The following is a 22,270-nucleotide window of genomic DNA, read 5'->3' as shown; positions in this document are numbered from 1 at the left end:
TTAAAAAAATATTTTTAGTGCTATTGATGCTTTTAAACTGACCCCCACTCCCCACACCCCCATGTGTTCTTCAAGAATGGCTCGAATCTTATCAGTATATGAATGTGTAATGGCCAGGGGATCTGTTATTATATCCCCCGACACTAGAGAGTTGAAAGGGTCACCGAATTTGGCGCTGTAGACCAATGTGTGATGCAAGGCAGAGTTGGAGAAAAAAAATCCGGAAGAGGGGATACTGTTGCTGTTGTATTACTACTACTTCTATCTATAGCATTAAGTGGAGTGGTGGCGGGTGACAGAGAATTGTCGATAACACCACTCCCAGTCTGTTCAATCAGATTGGGGGGGTGTGGCATGAGGTCCCCCAGCACATATTCCAATGTGTTTGGGGACAATTGGTCAAGCCAGCCTGTATTGTCCTCTGATCTAATTTCGTTATGAGGACCCGGTTCAGATTTACTTGTAACATCATCATCTAAATATTCGCGCATGAAATTATCCGCCCACTCTGGGTCCTAAACCATGTCAATATTACAGCTTCAGTCCTCAAGGCTGGCCATGTCACCAAAAACCTCGTGATGGACGCAACTGTCACACTACAGCGTATCGAGGACCAGTCGTGGTTCATCAGCGGACTCTGCTGGTGGTGAGAGAATTGGTCCTGTAAATATAGTTGCTTCATCACTCAATGTTGTCGCTGGTGGTGGTGATATATTTTTAATCTGTAGAAAAAAAAAGTTTTATTTTTTATGTAAATTTTTTTATAGTTAATAAACTTTGTCAATTTCTCATAGTAATTGTAACACTACCAACACCACCACCTGAACAATTAAAAGAAGAACAAAAAAAGTTAAATTGTATTTTGTCTTTCGTAATGTAAACTGAAAATGTTAAAAAATATTTTTTTTTTTTTTTTTTTAGTAGTGAAAATTTATTTTTATTCTTATAAAAAATTAATGTTTTTATTCCAAAAATTTTTTTTTTTTAAAAAAAAATTAAAAATATGATTGCAATTCGAGTGTTTGACCCCCGCTACTATCCTAAGCTCCTGCTGACGCTAGCTTCAAATATTGAAATTTGTATCTTTAAAAATTATAAATGCCACAAAAAGGTATTTTTTAAAAAATAGGGGGCAATTGCTCCTTATATCTCAATTGTCATCACTACTATCCTAAGCTCCTGCTGGAGATAGCATCGAATATTGAACTTTGTATTTTTTTTAAAGTATAAATGCCAAAAAAAGGTATTTTTTTTTTTTAAATAGGGGGCAATTGCCCCTTATATCTCAAGTGTCACCACTACTATCCTCAGCTACTGCTTAAGCTAGCTTAAAATATTGAAATTTCTATATATAAAAATTATAAATTTCACAAAAATGTATTTTTTCAAAAATTGGGAGGCAATTGCCCCCACTACTATCCTAAGCTCCTGCTGAAGATAGGTTCGAATATTTAACTTTGTATTTTTTTAAAAAATATAAATACCACAAAAATGTATTTTTTCAAAAATAGGGGGGGGGCAATTGCTCCTTATATCTAAATTGTCACCACTACTATCCTAAGCTCCTGCAGAAGCTAGTTTCGAATATTGAACTTTGTATTTTTTTTAAAAGTATAAACTCCATATGTCGGTGGTTGATGGTGCTACCTTCTCAATAATCCCTATTTTCCTGTGTATTTTGCCAACGGATTTGTTTGAAGTTGACCTGGGCTGAATAAATGCTTGTAAGAGAGAGAAGAACTTTTTTCTCCATTCATATCAACAATTAAAGTGCAATTAAAATGTTGGATGGTCCTTTTTAGAACCCTCCCTCCCCTCCCCCTCTCCCGGGGAGGACCCTTGGGAACCGGGGGCTTCCTTCGATGTAGGAGGATCGATACCCTTTCGAGTTAGGGGGATGGGGTATTGGACTTCACAACACTGTTCAAATAGAACAACCTCAAATTCTTTTTCGTAAACAACTATGTGTTTCAATGAAATGATCAAAAACGGCTTCACCCAAATTATGTTTCTTAACATTACCGCGAAGACATATTTTGGAAATTATCAAAAAAAACCTTTTTCCCTGTGTAAATTGCTTATTGAAGATATACATCATGCTATTTTTAAAGTCCAATTTGCGTACGACCCTACTTAGAATTCATATCGGATTGAAAGGCGATGATAGATCTGATAAGTATAGCGGATGTATTCAAATGCATTAGTAACTAAAATACCAGTATACAAGTGCGCTTTAACTTTATTGGTGCATTTTTTTTCACTTTCGTTTTTTTTTTTCAAATATTTTTTTTTTTTTTCTCTAAAATGTAAATTTAAATATAAACAATATTTTTTATAATTTAAGCGTTAAGGTTTTTTTTTTTGTTATATAAATTCATTAAAATCGTTACTTTATATATATATCGATAATTTTGTTAATTAAATAAAATTAAATATCTTAAAAACAAATTTTAAGTTTTTAAAAATATATGCCCCTGAGAAAATTTTGTCTTATTTTTTGAAAATAGGGGTAGAAAAAAAAAATATGTATATACTTACAAATTTCCCCTGATAATATTTTGTATTATTTTTTGAAAATATTGATAGAAAAAAAAAATAGTTCTAGAAGTAAAACGAAAGATTTAGACAATATATATTAAAAACTTAGAAATCCTTTTTTGTTTTTAATTTAAAACAAAAATTTCGTGTTAGATGATTACGAATATAATGACGAAAACCCAATATTATCTTTACTTCAGGATGAGCTGTATCTGACAAGGTGGTCATAGGTCCCTGTCATTAAAATATTCGCAGGCATTGGCTGGTCTTGTGTAGTTCTAGTAGCGAATTTGATAACTGAAGGTATTGTAGCTTGCATTAGTACACCTTCGCTATATCGTGCACTCTTTTCAGAAGGGGGGGTATTGAATGTGTCCACTTCCTTGAAAAAAAAATTCATTTTAGGTTTGTTAAAAAAATTCAGTTTATTTTATTCATTTAAATTATTGCAAAACATTTTTTTTTTTTTCAATATAGCTAATCACTTTTTTTCAAAAAAATACCAAAAAATGTTAAAGGATCATTATAAAAATTTATATAAAATTTTTTAAATTAAAGTGAGGAAGAATAACAATTTGATGCTGATTAAGGAATGATAACTATTATATCGATAAATCTCAGTGATATTAAATAAAACACAAATTTTTTCTACTGAAAGTAAGAAGAAATATTAAAACTCAAAACGAACAGAAACTATTCCGTATATAAGGGGAACTGCTCCCTCTTCAGTACCCCGCACTATAATAATCCAATTAAAAGGCCCTTGCGTTTCAAGAATCGTTCCTAAGAAATTGGGACAGAAGGTGGAAATTATGATAGCGGGGTATTGAGGTGGGGAAAGCTCCCAAAATATACGTATAAATTTCTGTTAGTTTTTGTTTTTAATATTACTCCTTACTTTAATTATAAAAACCGTTTTTTTTTTTTTAATTTTTTTTATTTTAATTTTTAAAATAATAAAAAAAACTATCCAGCCCGCCATGGCAACAACCCCTACGCCCAAATAGGTCCTCGTAGGTTAGTCCCGCCTACAATTCCCCGCCCCCCGGGCCCGTACGCCCGCACCCGTCCCGCCGCGGTGCGCCGTCCCCCCTCCCATTTCTGGCGGACGATTGTGCGTCACAAACAATCATTAACCAACTTTAATTTTATAAAAGACTTATTTTTTTTTATTTAATTTCTGACGATAATACTTCTAGACAATTTTTCTCTCCCATCGACCCCTCCCCAAACACTTAAATTTAACTTTTCTCCCGTGGGACTTTTCTAGTGTAAGGAAAGAATTTCTTACTTAACTTAATTACACTTTATTTTTAATAATGCTATTTTTTTTTACACACCAGAAATTGTTTATAATTATCATTTTTTTTTTTTTAATTAAAAAATTTATAAATCTAAAATACACTACTCGAAACTGACTGAGAATCAAATATTGACCCTTATTATATAAAAAAAAATAATAGGCGTGTAAAAAATAAGAGACACCGGTTTTTTTGAACTAAAAAAAAAAAGACGTTGAACTTTGAAATTGCGTCGTTCATCGAGTTTAAAGACCTGTAGACATGTTTGTACGCAAATGACCCTGGTAACCGTACAATGCATTGAAAGCTTACATTCAAACTTACGCCTAAGGCATAGATATGTATGTAAGCTTTCAATGCATTATACGGTTACTACTATTAACCAACCTAATTGATCAGTTATAGTCATTTTTAGAGCGTTTACATATTCGTTTCGATTGATTAGAAGATATTGCCTTTCTATACGAATCTCACAGAGAAGCGTTCCAGCTTGCGTTTTTGGAGCAAAACTCCTGATCAAATCAAAGGTTGTATTTCCATTCACAATGGAATTATCTACTATATGAGCAGTGAATATTTATTTTATCAACATTTTTTGTAATATTAGGAACTTTAGTACCTTCATTATATTTACTACTTAGTTCAACTCCCTTTTCAAATCTTAAAATAAAACATAAATCACTACTAAACCAAAATTTATAATTCTCTTACAAAATAATAACACATTTTATTGTAGCTAGATTTGATGATATACTGATTGAGAATTGATCTAGGGATGAATTGAAATAACGAGTTAAGAAATAATTTAAACTCTTCATCATAAAATCCAGTGGGTATAACAACGTTTACCCATTCATCATTATTTTGTCCCCTGTAATCAAACGTATCATTTTTAAATTGATCACTAATGTTATACCATAAATACCATAGTGTACATTGGATTAAAGCTATTTCATAATCAGAGCTTCGATCTAACGTGATAGGATTTCTTATATAAGACTGTTCGGTTTCACTTTTGTTATTACCAATGATAATCAAAACCATTTATTAGAAAAGTGTTTTTATTCCTAAAATTCAGATTCTGAGATAGTTGTTATAAATAGTATTATAGTTATTTTTCTTAATAATTTTATTTTCTAATAATGAATCGAGCAGGTCATTAGCTTCATTTCTCACTTAACACAATTGGTAAAGAAATAGAAATTATGGAAATATTTTACTCATAACAACACAAAACGTTGGATAGTTGTATTACCCTCTTTCGTTGATAATTATAATATTTCTTAGATCCATCAAAATGAGACCAATAAAAGCTAGTTAACAACAAAATGAAAAGAAGATGTACAATTATCTATTTCCTGATATTGAAGTTCAAAAGCCATCCCTAAACAAATTCAATGTTGGTGATTTGATTAGAATTCATAAAAGTAAGGGTGTTTTTATAAAGGCTACCTACCCAATTTCACAACTAAAGTGTTTCAAATGGGTGCAGTGAATTATACAAGCCTATAACGTGTGAACTGTCGGATAAGACGGGGGAAATCATTATTGGTGGTTTAAACGAAAAAAGAACTCTTAAAAGTTATTCAATAACAACTTTCATTCTATATATCCTATAAAGTCCCATAAGGATCCTATAAAGTTGAATAAATTATTAGCGAGTATAGTGAAAAGTAGAGAAATGCAAAGAAATATAGTTCCTGAACGTTCCTTAGAGCAAGCTGGATTTTGTGACTATGCTGAAAAGTTTGGTGCTTCAATCGTTCAAGCAGAAGAAAAAAAAAATACAAAATTGATTACTGATAAATTACATGGAAATGACACTAATTTAAGAATACGATTACAACGATTGGATCAATGTTCAAGCAACGCAGTAGGTTTTCAAGCTAGGTCAAGTCAAGCTATTTTACCCCCCGAATAAGCAAAAATTTCATTGCTAATGTTGATTCTGCAATAGATAAAGAGCTTTTGAGAGAAATCAATAAGGTCTATGACCCTAAGAGATCCTATTTTGAAATGCCTAGGTATTATTTAGAAAATTATCAATATTTAAAGGATGCCATAGATGGATGGAACCAGGAACAAGAGCTAAGAATACTTGCTTTCGAAAACACATGTCTCAGAAGAATTCTCAACATCCGTTGGCAGCAGAGAATAACAAACCAATCCATCCGTGACAAGACTGGTCAGCCTCTTGTGACACATATTATAAGAGTCCGCCGATGGAGATACCTTGGCCATGTACTACGTATGGACAATCTCCGACTACCAAATGCAGCGCTCCATTGGCAGCCATCGGGTCCACGCCGCAGGGGCAGACCCAGAAACACCCTGCGTCGAACGTACCAGACAGATCTCCGTAACCTGCACACATCAATCCAACCTCAGTGGGAGGACATACTTGCAGCAACAAACCGGCGGGAATATTGGCGGCTCCTTCCTGATGCCCTGGGTGCCTCTGGAGGCACAGGTGGATCTAAGGTAAGGTAATAGATGGATCAAGAACCCTTAATCAAAGATATTGAGGAAAGATGAGAAAATATGGATCGATGATGAAAAAGCGAATTAGAAAATCGTCTCAGTTCGTAAAATTCTACATAAGAAGGTTTGAGACTATTAAAGATAACTTTGGTATTATACGTCTTAAACAGGGAACTGGGATTTACATGTATGCAAATGATATTCTCGAAAAACTATATAATCTGTTAAGTAGCAGATCTGGAGAAAACACACCTGATGAAATAAGAAATGAAGCTATTAACCTGCTCAATTCATTATTCAAAAATAAAATTGTTAAGAAAAATGACTATAATACAATTTAAAACAACTATCTCAGAATTTGAATTTAATGAATTGGAATACTTTTCTAATAAATGGTTTTGATTATCGTTAGTAGTAACAAAAGTGAAATCGAACAGTCTTATACAAGTAATCCTATCACGTTAGATCGAAGCTCTGATTATGAAATAGCTTTAATCCAATGTACTCTATGTCATTCATGGTATTACATTAGTGATCAATTTAAAAATAATACATTTGATTACAGGAAAAAAATAAGGATGAATGGGTAAATGTTGTTATACCCAATGGGTTGTATGATGAAGAGGGTTTAAATTATTTCTTAACTCGTTATTTCAATTCATCCCTAGATTGATTCTCAATCAGTATATCATCCAATCTAGCTACAATGAAATGTGTTATTAGTTTGTAAGAGAATTATAAATTTCGGTTAAGTAGTGATTTATGTTTTATTTTAGGATTTGGAAATGGAGTTGAACTAAGTAGTAAAGATAATGAAGGCACTAAATTCCTAATATTACAAGAAATGTTCATAAAATACACATGTTCAATGCTCATTAGTGGATAGTTCCATTGTGAATGGGAATAAAACGCTACTCTGTGAGATTCCTATAGAAAGGCAATATCTTCCAATGAATCGAAACGAATATGTAAACGCGCTAAAAATGACTAAAACTGATCAATTAGGTAGGTTAATTGATCTGAATGGAGAAAATATTGAATATGTTTTGGATTTGAAAAAAGTTTGATAAAATTTGTCTATAATAAATGTTGATCAAAATATTGTATACAAGACAGTATAGTAGCGGGATTGGTAGTTTCATTAAAAATATTATAAAGTCTCAATTATTCAAGATATCCATAAAAATATAAAAGATGAAGCTCGCCCCATATATAAAATTATGATTAAACCTCGACTGAAGTTATTTAAAAAAACAGCGATTGAATATGGAAAAGATTGGATAGATAATAATCAAAGAGAGTTAAATCTCTAAAATGTGAAATCTTTCAAAGATATAATTTCAGATAACAAGAGATATTTCAATAAACATCTTGATGAACAGAGGAAAGGCTTATTGGATGCAATGATTTTAGGGAAGGATATTAAACTACATCCCCGGTGATGCTCTTTTTGACACCCTTCGTGACAGTCAACGATTCACATCCACTCTTTGAAAATCTATTAAAATTTATTTAATAATTTTTTCCGTATATAAATGGCAGTGATTCAAGTTATTGCTCCTTATTGGGAAATATTTGAAAAATCAATTGTTGATGATTGTACAACCAAATATAAATATACAGAAACTAGTGAAAACAATGTGAATGTATCTCAACAATTAAATTATAATTTCATTTTAAAAAATGTGGAATCTTGGATTCTTCCAAGTGATAGTTATCTTTATGCAAAAGTAAAAATAACACGATTGGATGGAACAAATATGCAAAATAATGATGAAGCTACTTTAAAAATAATGGTTGTAAACTGTTCAGAAATTCTGAATATATTACCAATGGAAAATGTATTAAAAGTATTGATTATGTAGGTATAACGACTACTGTAAAAAATTTATTTGAATTTTCAGATGCCTATAGTCGAAGTGCAGCTACTAATTTGTTTTGGAACGAAGATTAAACCCAATCCCTTGATTCCTTTAAAGCAGAAAATGAGGTTGAAAGGCCTTTTACACCTGTTACAGCAGGTGGTGGAACAGTTACAACAACAAAAATAACGCTTTTAATAGTGGTTTATTTAAAGATTGAATAAAACAAAAGAAAGTCACGTGGTTAGTATGTATGTACCATTATAATGATTTTTTGGATATTTTTTAGATATTAGTAGTGTTTTTAGAGGCGTTACGCATCAAATTATATTAAAAAAAATAAATTTTTAAATATGGCTATAAAATCTGGAGCTTCATTTTTTAAAGAAGGTGTAATATATTTATCGTAGGTGTTATCAGTATTACATCTCAGTTTACCCATAGCAAATCAAATAGAATCTAAACTAACGAAGAAGGCAGAACAGTTAAAAGCTAAAGAAAGAAAAACGAGCAAAAATGGGGTTTTTAAACGCCAAATGAAAATACTAAAAAAAAAACAACAAAGCGAATATTTCGAGAGGACGAACGCCTCTCTTCTTCAGCGCGAAACGAAATAGTGTATCATAGGCAGCGCGCTAGCGCTGCCTAAGTAAAGAACGATGTGGACACAATGTGTTGTTTTTTTTTTTTTTTTTTCTCCATACCCAGGCACTTCTTATCGAAGGAGTCGTCGTAGAAACTTCAAAAAGGCTTCATTCGATTGGAAATTGGAGTGGCTAGTGCTCTTTTTAATAGTCGAAAGTGATTGGAGGGCAACTAGCCCCCCCACTCCCAGCGTTCTCCAAAACACATCCAATCAAAATTGTGAGAAAGCCATTTTATTCAGCGTAGTTGATTTCCAGATAGAAAATATGTTTTTAAGGAGGACACTCCCCCACAACCCTCAGGGCAAGGGTTTTAAGTTATGCCCTGGGGGCATATAAGGTTTTAGAAAAGGCGTTGTCGTAGAAACTTCAGAAAAGGGCTCATTTGATTTGAAATTCAAAGGGCAAGTGCTCTTTTTAATAGTCGAAAGTGATTTGTAATATTTTTTGTTGTTGTTGTTTTTTAGACCAGGACACTTCGTATCGAATGAGTTGTCGTGGGAGCTTCGAAAGGGGCTTATTCGATTGAAAATAGAAAGGGCTGATGCCCTTTTTAATAGTCGAAAGAGATTGGATGGCAACTAATCCCTCTCCCACGCCCACCCTCCCATTTGCCCATTATGTTTAAAAACTAAATGTTGCCTTAAGATTAAATCGAAATGCAGTGAAAAACGTAGACTATAGTGCAAATATTTTGGTCAAGACCTCCACTTGACCATACTCAGTCCATGATAATAAAGTAAAAATTACTTACCGTAATTGTGTTTGATTTTTTATATTATCCTTGGATTTTTATTAGTAATTTTTATTTTATTATCATGCATTGAGGATGGTCAAGTGGAAGTCTTGACCAAAATATTTGCATTATAGTTTACGTTTTTCACTTTCTTGTATAATCCTTGTTTCTCTCTTCTTTACTATTTTTTCGTTCTGATATAAAATAATCAAAGACAACAACTTTTTATGTCATTATATGCAGAACAATTGTAGTTAAAAAGTTACAATTAAAGCTTGATTATACTTTACCCTGCCTCCCCCCCCCCCTCGTTCCCTTGTGCCAATGTACAGCCTGAAAAAAATATTTCTGATATATTTTCTGGGTCTATATTTTGTCACAGTTGATATAATTTAAATATATAAATTGATTAAATTGAATATATAATTTAAATGTATAAGTTTATATAAATTTCCAAGCAAAGCAAATATTATGCTTAGAAAGAGCATAAAAAGTATGACATTGAGTAGTATGGTCACCTTATTCGTAGGTCAGTAATATAAACAATCCCAAATTTAGCAAAAAGCATAAAATATTAGGGTTGAAACTACTAGCCACAGCTTGGCTAGTGGGCTCAGGTGACTCGAAGCAAGATATTAGAGTCTCTTCAAATTTGGCCCACAAATAAATTTTATAGATCTACTTGAATTCAGCATAAAATTCTGAACCTGAAGGTTTGTCTGCCTAAATTGTCTATTAATCTAGAATCTGTGAGTCTTAAAACTACTTTTAAAATTCTGAAATTCATTTTATCAACATTTTATCTAGTACTTTCAAATCAAGTGCATAATCTAACTCTTGGAGACTTCTCATTTCCTTTTTGATACCAATGTTCCCCATAGATTTTGCCATGTTCTTAAGGATAAATTCAATCCAAATAATCCATAAGAACAGGGAAAGGACAATACCATGCTTATCTCCTGACTTAACACTGAACCAACTGCTGAACTCACAACCTGCCTTACCCTCAGCATTGTTATTCTTGTAAATAACACTTGTCATTTTAATGGACTCTTATAACATACAACAGGTACTAATAAACATACAACAGGTACTAATATAAATGAATAAATAAATCTTAAAACCAGTAAAGCTTAAATTGAATATGCAAATCAAGCATAAAACAAACAAAAATATTTTGCTTTTGAAGTATAAATAAAACCCAAAACAAACAGAAATTAACTAAACAATCATAGCAAACAAACATACAATAGCTTCTAATATAAATGAATAAATAAATCTTAAAACAAGCAAAACTTAAATTGAATATGCAAATCAAATTTGAAACGAACCAAAATTACTGCAAACAAGAGCTTGGGTTTCGCCTCCTTCTCTCACTGTGAAAATCTGTAACCTACTGCATCATTGGCATTTTTAACAAAGTATTTTATGGCTACAAAGGTATTTTATGCCTAGTCATAATTTTGTCCTAAATAAATTGTCAGTCTAGAATAAATTAAATAATGGATTTTTTAAAAGTATTTTAGGTAACATTGTACCATTTAAGTGAATAATAGAGACTACAGGGCTTGTTAGGCTAGAATTTTTTTTTAGATTCCTTCAATTTTACTTACCATGCAAGAGTTGCTTGGAAAGTAAAAATTTACCTGACACTATTTGAAAACCAATGTTAATTATCTTGCTTGACAAACATACGTTGTTTGCTTTATTTTTTTTTATAGTTAGCTCATTAATTGTTGCAGAATTGTTACAGCAAAAATGGCCTGATTTAAACCCTTGAGATATGAGATATGAGAGATACATTTATTAAAAAAGAAAACAAACACTATTCGCCTTTCGCCTGCCAAGAAAGACAATAAGCTTGAAAGGGCAAGCGAGGTTATCACTCTCAGCTAATTAAAATAACATTCATACCTTGCTACTCAACACACAAGAAAATTATAGGATGAAGGAATAAAGTTAAAAAGAGAGAAAGAGGAAAAGACAAGAAGTAGATAGAAAAAAAAGAAAAAAGAAAAAAAGCAAGCTAAATCGGGGAAATACCTTAAATAGAATGACAACCTGGAGTGGGCATAACACCAAATTCACTCACGAGATAAAAGAAACTTCTTTGCCCGTGACTTGAAAGCCGGAAGACTAGGCTTAAAATGCATACTTTGTGTTGCCAAAATTACAGCTACTTTGGATAATGACTAAATTTAGTTTTATTAAGCATTTGAAGGTAAGCACAAAGTCTTAGCAAAACTTAAAATATCTTTATGGGTCCTAGTTTATACTGAATTTCATTGGGAAAGTGTCACTATTCTAAGCTATTAAAAATTTATATTCTGTAAATTTACTGTGGAAATTTGTTTGAACAGAGATAGGAAAAAAATATCTCTTTTTAAAATATTTTCATAAAGCAGTGCAATCAGCATCAAAACATGTTCCTGGACTCTGATTAAAACTTTTATTCTGATTCTGAAAGTTTTAGTTTTCTGGTTCATCAAACTTTCAAACTAATTAAAGTGTATTCTGTAGTTTTATTGTTAAAGTTTATTTTTACCTAAAAATTCAAGCCATACAGCTTGATGAGAAGCATGGTTTTTATTTTATTTTAGAACCCTCCTCTTTTAAAGTATTCGAGGAGAAAACATTATCACATTGCTAATGCTCTTGACTGCTGACAGAGTTGAGCCTAAGCTTTCAATTGCATTAATATAAAAGTAGCTTTTTGGGGCTTCAAAGGAGTCATTACAGATTGTTTATATCTAGGGACTTGGTGCTTCTGCTCTCCTTTGTAAAACGGCTGTACATCTACACACACAACTGCTATTAAAGGATTCTCAAGGGGCATTAACTCTTTTTCAGAGATTCTACTATGGAATTGCCTCTACTTTCAAATGTGGCTGAACTCATCACCATTCCTGAGGCTTGTACTGTCAAAATTGGTAAGTTATCCAATTAAGTTTTTTTGTTATTGAATGAAAGGTAAGCTGATTTACTTTAGAAAATGATTTTCCCTTGTTTTTTTTCCTGCTTGTAAATACAAAAACAACTATACTGTGAAAGTGGAAGCTGTTATACGGGAGCTAGAATTCTTGTCAAATGAGCAGCTTTTGTCTTGTTTCTTAATTTCATCTCACAGTTTTTCAAAATTGTGTATTTTGATGGTTTCCAAAGTTCTTTACAATAAGTGATAAAACGAACAAAACTATAAAAACTTATATTTTAGCTACAGAGAAGAGATAAAAAAAACCTTGCTAAAACATGTTAAAGTATGGTCAACTAGAATAACACAAAGAATCTTTAATGTAAATTTCCTCAAAATATATTATTCTAAACCGAATTTTTTCACATATTCCCTAAATCCTGTCAGAAATGAAAAAACGTATAAAATAAAGACAGCTTTAGCTTGTGCATTGGCTCATGACTTTTTTGCTTAAATTCCAGTTTGCCACGGAGGAGTATCTAAGGTTGTTGACAGCAAATGGAAGTCATCACAGCAACTTTTTAAATGAAAAACTATTTTGCTGTTGCTCCTTCAGAATCCAAAATTGTGTAAGAATATTAATATGATATGAAATAATAAACCAATGTGCTAAATATAATATTACCCTCCCCCTAAAAATATTCTATATACATAACTATCTAATCTAAAAAAATTTGTAGGCTTGATCTTTTTTGGAAAAATTCTTGGAAACCTGTATACCAATCCCTCATTAAGCACACAATCTGTTTGGAATCTAAGCATGGATAATGCGGCATTTTTTCTGATATAGCTTTAGACCGGAACTTTACCCTGTTCTTGGCAATTCTAGAATTATTATATTTATAATTCCAGTTGTATAATTCCATTTTCAATTGTAATATTAAAATTCTGGAGTAATTATTATCTTGATTTATACTGTTCTTGAAAATTAAAAAGTCAAACACAATAAACTCAACTCTAGTAAACCCAAACCAGGGAAGTTTGCCATAAAAATTAATACTACACAAATTGTATCTGATACAAATTACAACCGCATGAAACTCAAAATTTTAAAAGTGGGCCTGGACAAAACTTGCCCTATAAAAATTTAACTTGTGTAAAATCAAATTCAATGATGTTCAACTAGCATAAGAGATATAATAAGCCAAAGTCGAGAGTGTGAAAACAGAGGAAAAAGAGCATTTGTTAGCTAATGAATACATTAAACTAAAAAATTACAAAAATGTGCAATTTTGGGCAGTCCCTTCTTCCGTCCCAGAAACACCGTTTGTTGCTTCCCCCACCTGCGCCTATTACCACCAACACCCGCCATAAGAACCAACTAGTGCCGCCAAAGTGTCGAACAACCCGTCACAGCAATTCATTTGTGCCTTTTTTTGTCAGTTATTTAAACTGCCAGTGACCAGTTTTGTGCAATGTACTGAATAGCGCCATTTAGTCACGGCCACGGCTACGATAGTTGTTTATAAAATAAATGAGTCTATAAATGAAAATGGCTGGTTGCAATTATGACTGCGACTATTTGTAACTGTGACTGCTTACAACTCCTATTACATCTAATAAGAGTCCAGGTGCCGTGGCTAGGGAATTAACCGTTTTGACCAAATTGAAGCCAAAAGGAGCCGTTCAATCGCTTTTTTGCTTATATTTGAGCCGGGAGAGGGGGGGGGGGTACTGGAATTAATTCTTCCCTCGCACCACCAACCATAGGAATGGCCCTGCATTTAATTGTGACTACTTTCAAGAAATATAGAGGGAGATGTTGTACAACATCCAAACACTATGTTCATGCTGATTTCCGAAAGAGCGCATCAGCAACATCTCAGAAATGGCAGAGGGTTGAGAAATGGCTAAGTTAAAAGTGTCAGTTCAGTTTGAACAGTGCTTGAAATGCGAAGGGTTCTGCTTGTCTTTTTTCTAACCCCTTAACGCTGGTCAAAATAATGAAATAGCCATATAGCTTGGAGAAAAGGTTTTTAAATAACGCAATGTGCTTGATCTTTACATACAGAATTCTTCATACAGAATTATACTTAGTTTGTCAAGAAAGGGCTAAGGGTACTGAGACAGAACTTCATGGAATGTTGAGGGGGAGGTTACTCTAAATCAAAGGACACAACTTGCATTAAGGTTATCAAACAGGTATATCTGCAATATCTTAGGAGTATATCTAAAGGTATTAACTTGATTCTATCAAGGCCACTATTGCTACTACTACTATTGCAATTATTACTATTTGCAACTACAAAATTGACTACTTAGGACCACTTATAAATGCGACTACTTATGGCGGTGACTATTGCTATTTGTATCCGCTAACAAGACTACTTTTAACTTTCACTATTTTGAAATGAAGCTAAACTTCCAAGACCACTATTGTGACCATTTCTTTGGATGCAACTGCGAATAATTACGGCTGACTTCTTGGGGCTACTTGCATGTGTGACTTCTTGTGAATTTGACTACCGCCACTTTAGACCTGTACTGTGTCCATTATGTGCTAAGCGTAATAACTTGATACTTTCACGGCCACTATTGCTATTACTACTGCGTCTGTATATATGACTGTTTGCAAGTGCAAAATTGATCATTTGCAAGCGTGAATAGCCTACTTATGACTGAGGCTATTTGTATCAGCTAATGAGATTGCTTTTAACTTTGGTTATTTTGGAGTGTAACTACTTGTGACTGTGATTACTTTTGGCTGTGATTGAGACTACTTGCGATTTCAACTGTGACTACGACTGCTTGCAGCTGAGACTATTTGCTACTGTGCTACTTGTGACCGTGATTAATTCTGACTATGACTACTAGCGACAATAAATTGTTATGCCTACGAGTACTTGCGACTGCCACTATTTGGGATCTTGACAACTTTTAACTACTTGCGACTGCGAATGTTAAAGCATCTCGAATGCTACTGTGGCTACATACGGCTCTGACAACTTGCAACTGCGACTAAATACAACTGCATGTGTAATAGCTTACGACGAAAGTGACACATCGTGACTGTAACCGCTTTTGACTGTGAAGAATACTATTCGTACCTTGACTTAATTGATTCACTTGATTGCGACTGTGACTCTAAAATACTTCTAAAATTACTTTTAGAAATACTTCTAAAAGTAAAGTAGTGCCAGTTTTAGACAAGACAGCAATGGTTAATACAATAGTGAGTTCTATTAATCTCCAAGATTGCCATTCTCCCTATCAGCCAAAAAATGCTAAATGTTTGAAAAGTAACTTTTTGAATTTAAATGACAAATATTACTCTTCATTTATAATTTGGCACCGTTTTTTTTTTCGAATAATTAATAACCTCTATCACCTTAGTAATTATATTTTAATAACACCACATTTCTACTCTTTAAAACTCGTGAATGTTGGCTAGCTATTTTAATTTTAATTGTTGATATCTAAAACGATTTAATCTGCTGGCTTTTTGCTGGAATATGTTTTGTATTACAATAACGTTTATGATCGTTTGAAAACGATTCACTTGTCGTATGCTGAACACTCACGGGATTACTCATGTCCTGTTTGGTTTCAATGTCTCATCGACGATCAGAAATGTAAAATTGATGATATTTAAATAAACTAAGAAAATTGTTCTTGTTTCTGTCTTCACTACTTCTGACGGTAGTTTCAATTGGCTTCATCTTATTTCCTTGGAGATAAGAAAGCAGAGAAAGAGAGTAAGTGAAAGCAAAAGTGGCAAAACTCTGTATAAGTTGCAAATTGATTGCTAGAACTGCTATTTCAGTTTTCTTCGATATGATCATTTAATAATAACAAGTTATGATTTGTACAAAAAAAAATCATTGATAAATGCCCATAGACTATTGCCAGTATGAGGCCGAACATCCTAAGAATATTAGAAAACAAGTCGATTCAAATAAAGGTAAACATAAGAGAATGATAAATTTTTTAAAAGAAGCTTGACAAAGTCGGCCTAAGACCCCTTAGCTACTCAAAAAATAAATGTCCATACAAACACATTGCCAATATTCCCAAAAATAAAAACTAATAACTTTGATGGGTTGGCTTGTTAAAAAATTAAGTATGTATCACATTCATAAACTTTAAAGAAATATAACTTGAACTTTGTACGATAATCTAAAAGAACTTAAAACAACCTTAACTATATCAACTAACTTTTCCAAATTATGGTTCCAACACGTCAATTCCTATGTCTTGGTCTAGTAATTATAGCCAAGCATCAACGTATAAAATGATTACTTCTAGTTCAATAATCGTAAAGAGATGATGCAACTGTGAAAACAGCAACAGAGGTTTGCTTTAGACGATTATACATAAAGAAAGTACAGCAGAATTTACATATACCCCATCACTTGGAGCTTTACATACAGCTATCACTTGGAGTTCACTGTAATGATGCCTTGCTATGTATTCCTAACCCGGACCACGCAGACCCCTCGGTTAAATGTCGTATGTGAACAGAGTCCACAAGGAACGATGCAGATCCTATAGTAAAAGGGGATTTTCTGCGTGGCCTGGTCCCCTCCCCCTTTCCTTCAAGATGCATTCATAGATACCTTGATTGACTTTCTTTTTTTGCTCCTCCATCTAGAGTGTTTCCTTCCTTGTCCACTACAACATTGTTTCGCGGACAGACTGAAGCGTCTACTTTGCTCCACGTTCGAAATAGCTCTACATTCCGAACCCGGACCACGCAGACCCTTCGGTAAAGCGTCGGAGGAGAACAGAGTCCTTGGCCACTCCTCTATCCTATATATCCCTTCTCAGCCCAAACACAACCTATTTATTCTTCCGAGTCCCAATCCCTTACCTACTCAAACATTTAATATGGTTCATCTAACATATTCATACATGTTTTTTTCTCTATATTCCTATTCTACATATAAATAAGTTATCACTGGAAAACACAGGGGAAAGTGGCAGGTGTTTCCCCCTGCCAAAACGCAGGACCGATACTCACATTATTCCAGACGTCATAAGGTTGACTCTTTTGTAGGGGCTTTGAGTTTCCTGTTTATAATTGTACCATTTTCGTTGAGCCCCATCCGACATAAGTCTTAACTGTGTCAAGAGGGACTCCGGCATTCACTATTTCAATTGCCGCGCCCGATCTTAAGCCGTGTGGTGTGTCTCCTTCATACAGTCCCAGTTCACTCAAATTGTTTACCATATATAATCTTATGTCATCGTATGTCAATGGTTCCAAGCCGATTCCCCCTAATATTAGCTTTCGGGAACAATTAACTTTTCGCAACAGTTAAAGTTGGCCTATCTCCTGATAAATTTACATAATACACAAGTGCGGAAACTGGACGGGTTAATGAATCCTTGTTTGGGGAAGTGGGGAGGACACGGCTTCCAACTGGTTTGATAGTTTTTCCGTCGGACTGCAAAAATAGTGAGGAGTTTTTCTCGCCTTTTCTGACTGCCGTCGTTGGAAGTCTTTGCAAGTCAGAGAACCGTGTTGCTGTGAAAAACTGAAGTAGTAAAAGGCCTTGTTTCGCATTAATATAAATTTCTTATAATAGTCAATTTCAGACAATATTTTCCTTGCTAAAATTTCTGCAAGACATTTTAACTTGGCCATTCACATTGGAATGGCTTTTCGAACCGTCAATAGAGCATTTTTTGCTCTGAAAAAAGTTTTTACATATTGTCGCAGTTCATACGACAGAACTTGGTTTCCTAAATTTGTTTGTGCGCTGTATTGTCCTGTCATACCCATTTCAGTGAAAATTGAAGATAGTTGACCCGTCAGTGTGCTCAATGTACTTGTATTTAGCCCAACTGAGCAAGAGTAGTCCCGTAGGGCGTACTCTCCTGATAATTTTCATTTTTGTTCATGTACTTTAGTTTTCCCCATTTTATATTTTGAAATTAAGAACCGTACGATATCTATGGGTGATATCCTCTCTAGTGTCTCCTCCTCTTGATACCAAATAACCATGAATCTCTCTAAAGCCGATTTTAGAGCATCTTTCTGTTTTTCATATTTAAATTTTTTTAAACTTGACTGCAATTCAACTCTCCTTTTCTCTATGTCCAGCTTGAAGTCCTAGAAATATATATGAGCAATTAAAGAAGCTCATTTGATATCTCATTTATTTATACCTTTTTTTAAATTGAATAATACAAAACTGATTCAAGGAGAACATAATGGTTCATAGCACAAATAAACATAGACTCATAACCTAATCTCTTATCTCGCATGCATCCTGAAGGAAAGCAAATCGGATTTTAAAGCCCTCTCTGCGAAACTCTTTTTTGACGGAGTGAGAAGTGGCTCGATATCCCCTTTTTTGGCCAGTTTCAACCAGCTTTCGGTTTGATTACAAACTTCGGTCCACCATGTAGGAGTTACCGGCAGCCCTTGAACAACCAGCGTATACTGCCCTTCTGCGTATCTACTCATATGCTTGATTATTGCTGAAATTACGCAGAACGGTGGGAAAATATAAAGGTTTCCCGTAGGTAATTTTTGGGTAAAAAAAAAATCAATGCCTGCCGATTCCCGTTGTGGGAAGGGGCTAAAATGAGGCAATTTCTGACCCTTTTTTGTCCGTCATGGCGTTTGAATCAAGAGCCATCAGGTCAAAGGTATGACCCGAGTGCCCTCCATAGAAATATTGAATTTTTTTTCCCAAGCATTTGTTGACAGCATAGAGTCTGAAACACCACTTGATCCCGGATCTGCTAAGTTCTTGTGTGTTGGGATGTGGTCTATTCTGAGGTATATGTTGAGACCCATTACCGTATAAAAAGATCTTTCATCGCCAATTCCGAGCTATGTGAAGTCTCAGATCCCTTCATCCAACGATTTACTACTGATAAATTGTCTACGTACGCATTTATTCTATGATTTTTTAGTCTGGCTCCATTGGAGATAAGGACCCTGTTTAAAGCATATGCTTCTTTTACCTAAATATTTTTGTCTTTTTCAGGATTTTCACAAAACCCCCGCAAGTTCACTACTTCTGACCCAGGGAAACTGATAACACCTCCCCAAGCAAAATCGGATGCATCAATATGGATTTATACTGCCATATGCTCTTCCGAATGCCAAGGGAAAATTCCCTTGTCCTGTCCTGCAGGAAACACCAAAATCACAGTTTCTCTTTTGTTTCATTATCAAGTCCCCTAGAATGTGACTGCTCACGCTCCATACTCGCTAAAAATTGCGTACACCGTGAAGTAAACAACCGAGCATGTGGAAAAGCTGCGCTGAGGGACATAGCGTAGCTTATAAACGTTTGAATGGATTTGATATCCACTCTCTCTGAGAATGATAGGTTTTCCACCAATTTGCACATCTTCCCAATTTTTTCCTCCGGCATAATTAAGGCAGGTATGTTCGTGTCGATTATGAGTCTTTCATCTGCTGGGTTGGCCGGAGAACTGACTTTTCGGACAAAGTGTGCCCTAATTCAGTTAGAACGGTCGCAGAGACGGCAGAATTAGCTCCGTGAAACTTAGATCCTCCGACAATAATGTCATTCACGTATCTGCTCGTCCATACCCCTATATTCCTTAATACAGAAACAACCATATTTTCGACCTCCAGATACGCGAAACCTGATAAAGAATAGCCGAAAGGTTTAAAATTAAAAACGAAATATGCTTCTCGCCACTCAATTCCAAAATAACTTCTGGAATTCTGGGATATTCGTAAATTATCATAGGCCGACTTTTCTTCTAGGAGACCCACAAAATAGTTCGAATCAAGGACACGACAGGCGTCGTTTAGCACCTCAAGATTGAAATTTCACTTTTCAGTCCAAAGATTTATATATCGCGCATCAACAATCAGGCAAGGTTTTTGGGGTTCAACTCCTAGGGGAAGGACCATATGAGGGAGGGGGGGAGAGATGGAAGCATGCTATGCGAAATATGCTAATCGAATTATTTCGAAGTCTCTCCTGTATTGTTTAAGTGATAAAACAATCTAAATCCATAGTTCTTTTATGGTTTTTAAACTCAGTAACAGAAAAGGTATGATTAAAACTGGTGAGAGGCTTCATTAATAGACAAAGATGGTAGATCCCTGCTAACGGGGGCAAAGGAACAGATGGGACATTGAAAGCCTGCATATTGGTGCAAATCAAATCAAAGGTAGAATTATCGCCTAGGAACATTGTATGCAACAAGACTCCTGGACTTCGATGGCTTCCTCGGTAGCTATGTTTCTAGCATCGGTTGTAACGCTTATAGCATCCTCAATAACGTCATCGAAGTGAAATATCAAGCCTGAAAAATCTGACTAGCATTGCTCTCTTAGTGTAAATAAACAAAATTAAAGGATCCTTACCTGTTCTGAAATTTGTGTACCCTGTTTTTTTAAACTACATAACTGTGAGAAAAACGTCATGATTTACCTTCCATTAAATGTTAAACCCAGAAGTTTTGTGTGTGTTCTCAGCTAGTTGAAAAAAAATGCAAGTCTGTCAAATAAGGGTGCTAAGTGAAGATATTTTACTGATTTGTTCTGTAAGCCTTACTCTTAAATGTGGTTGTATATCTCTTTTATTTGTATTTTGTTTTAGAACATGAATATGCTCCACGAAATGAATATGAGGAGTTATTTGACATCTCAGACCATTTGTTGTCCCCTAAACATGAAGATGCTTCTCTGACTACTTTTCCTGACATTGCAGAACCATGTAAACTTGAAGCTGATACCCATGAATTGGGAGCCACATGTTCGGACAATAAAACTTCATGTCTAAAATCTGCTTCTTTTTTTTAATCAAATAAATCAAATTGCATTTTTGTTTAAAAACTAGGGGAAGTGTACAAAAAACAAGGACTTTAGACTTATCTTAAGATGAAAAATTTCCTTTATCTAATCGCAATGTTGGCTGTTGGCGTTGACTAAACTGGGATTGCAATCTATAAGGAAAATTTTGACAGTCCCGATTTTAAGATGATGGGTTATGATTTTGAAACAAGCAGAAAATGGGTTGCTATGGTCTGAAAGTTGATCAAAGGTTTTTTTGTTTCCTGGTAGAAAGATGTATTTGGTAATTTAAAACTGATAGTATTTAGTGATTCCTGAGGCATCTACCGCTTCAGATTCCTTCCAGATAAAAAAAATTGTACTTTTTATTGAGAAAAAACTGGAGTAAACGTCAAACCTTCTCTCCTTGAATTTCCGTGAATTGACGACGCTGGTGCTCTGGCCACTATTTACTATTGCCAACTTTTCAGAATCAGTAACTCACTTTTTATTAAATATTTGTGAAACTACCTTATTGTGATGCATTTATTTATGATCGAGGAATTACCAGATGGAGACATATTTTAGTTACCCTTAAAGGAATTAAGAAAGAAAAAAATATTGACAAAGTATTTGTCTTATCATAAGATGCACACCAAGAATCAATCGAAGGTAGTCTAAACAGACCAAAGAAAGTTGCAAACCCGTGATCGACATAGATGGCTACGGTCTAACAGGTAAATGTTACTTTTCCCCCCTTAAATATTTGAAATTTTGTTTCTAAATTGTCTTAGAATTTTAATCTGAACTTTTTCTTTCAATTATTTCTTAAAATTGACGTTGCTAGCTACTTGGAACCTTTTAAATAATATAACTCTTGAAAGAGCCCAAAATCTGCAATATAATCTTACTGAAGATATTTGGTATTATAAAGTTTTCTTCAGTTTTCGTAATTGTATTACTATAGATGGAAAATTGTAAAGATGAAAGAAAGGTACATAAGTCCGTTGAAGAACCTAACTTC

At 34.0% G+C, this 22,270-nt stretch overlaps 1 long non-coding RNA gene across 1 annotated transcript; it reads left to right on the top strand.

Annotated features, from left to right (window-relative positions):
- Positions 1-6,296: 6,296 nt before the first annotated feature.
- LOC148953177 (uncharacterized) lies at positions 6,297-21,506 on the top strand. The gene is made up of 3 exons (XR_016141626.1): positions 6,297-6,320; positions 12,413-12,492; positions 21,074-21,506. It is a non-coding gene; the product is annotated as an uncharacterized LOC148953177 (long non-coding RNA).
- Positions 21,507-22,270: the final 764 nt, after the last annotated feature.

This window comes from Artemia sp. Qi Xiang Cuo, chromosome 4 (genome assembly GCF_049724085.1).
Source record: "Artemia sp. Qi Xiang Cuo chromosome 4, ASM4972408v1, whole genome shotgun sequence".
In the NCBI taxonomy this organism is placed as follows: Eukaryota; Metazoa; Arthropoda; class Branchiopoda; order Anostraca; family Artemiidae; genus Artemia; species Artemia sp. Qi Xiang Cuo.
Note: the sequence above shows the minus strand (reverse complement) of the source record. Positions and strands in the feature narration are given on the sequence as shown.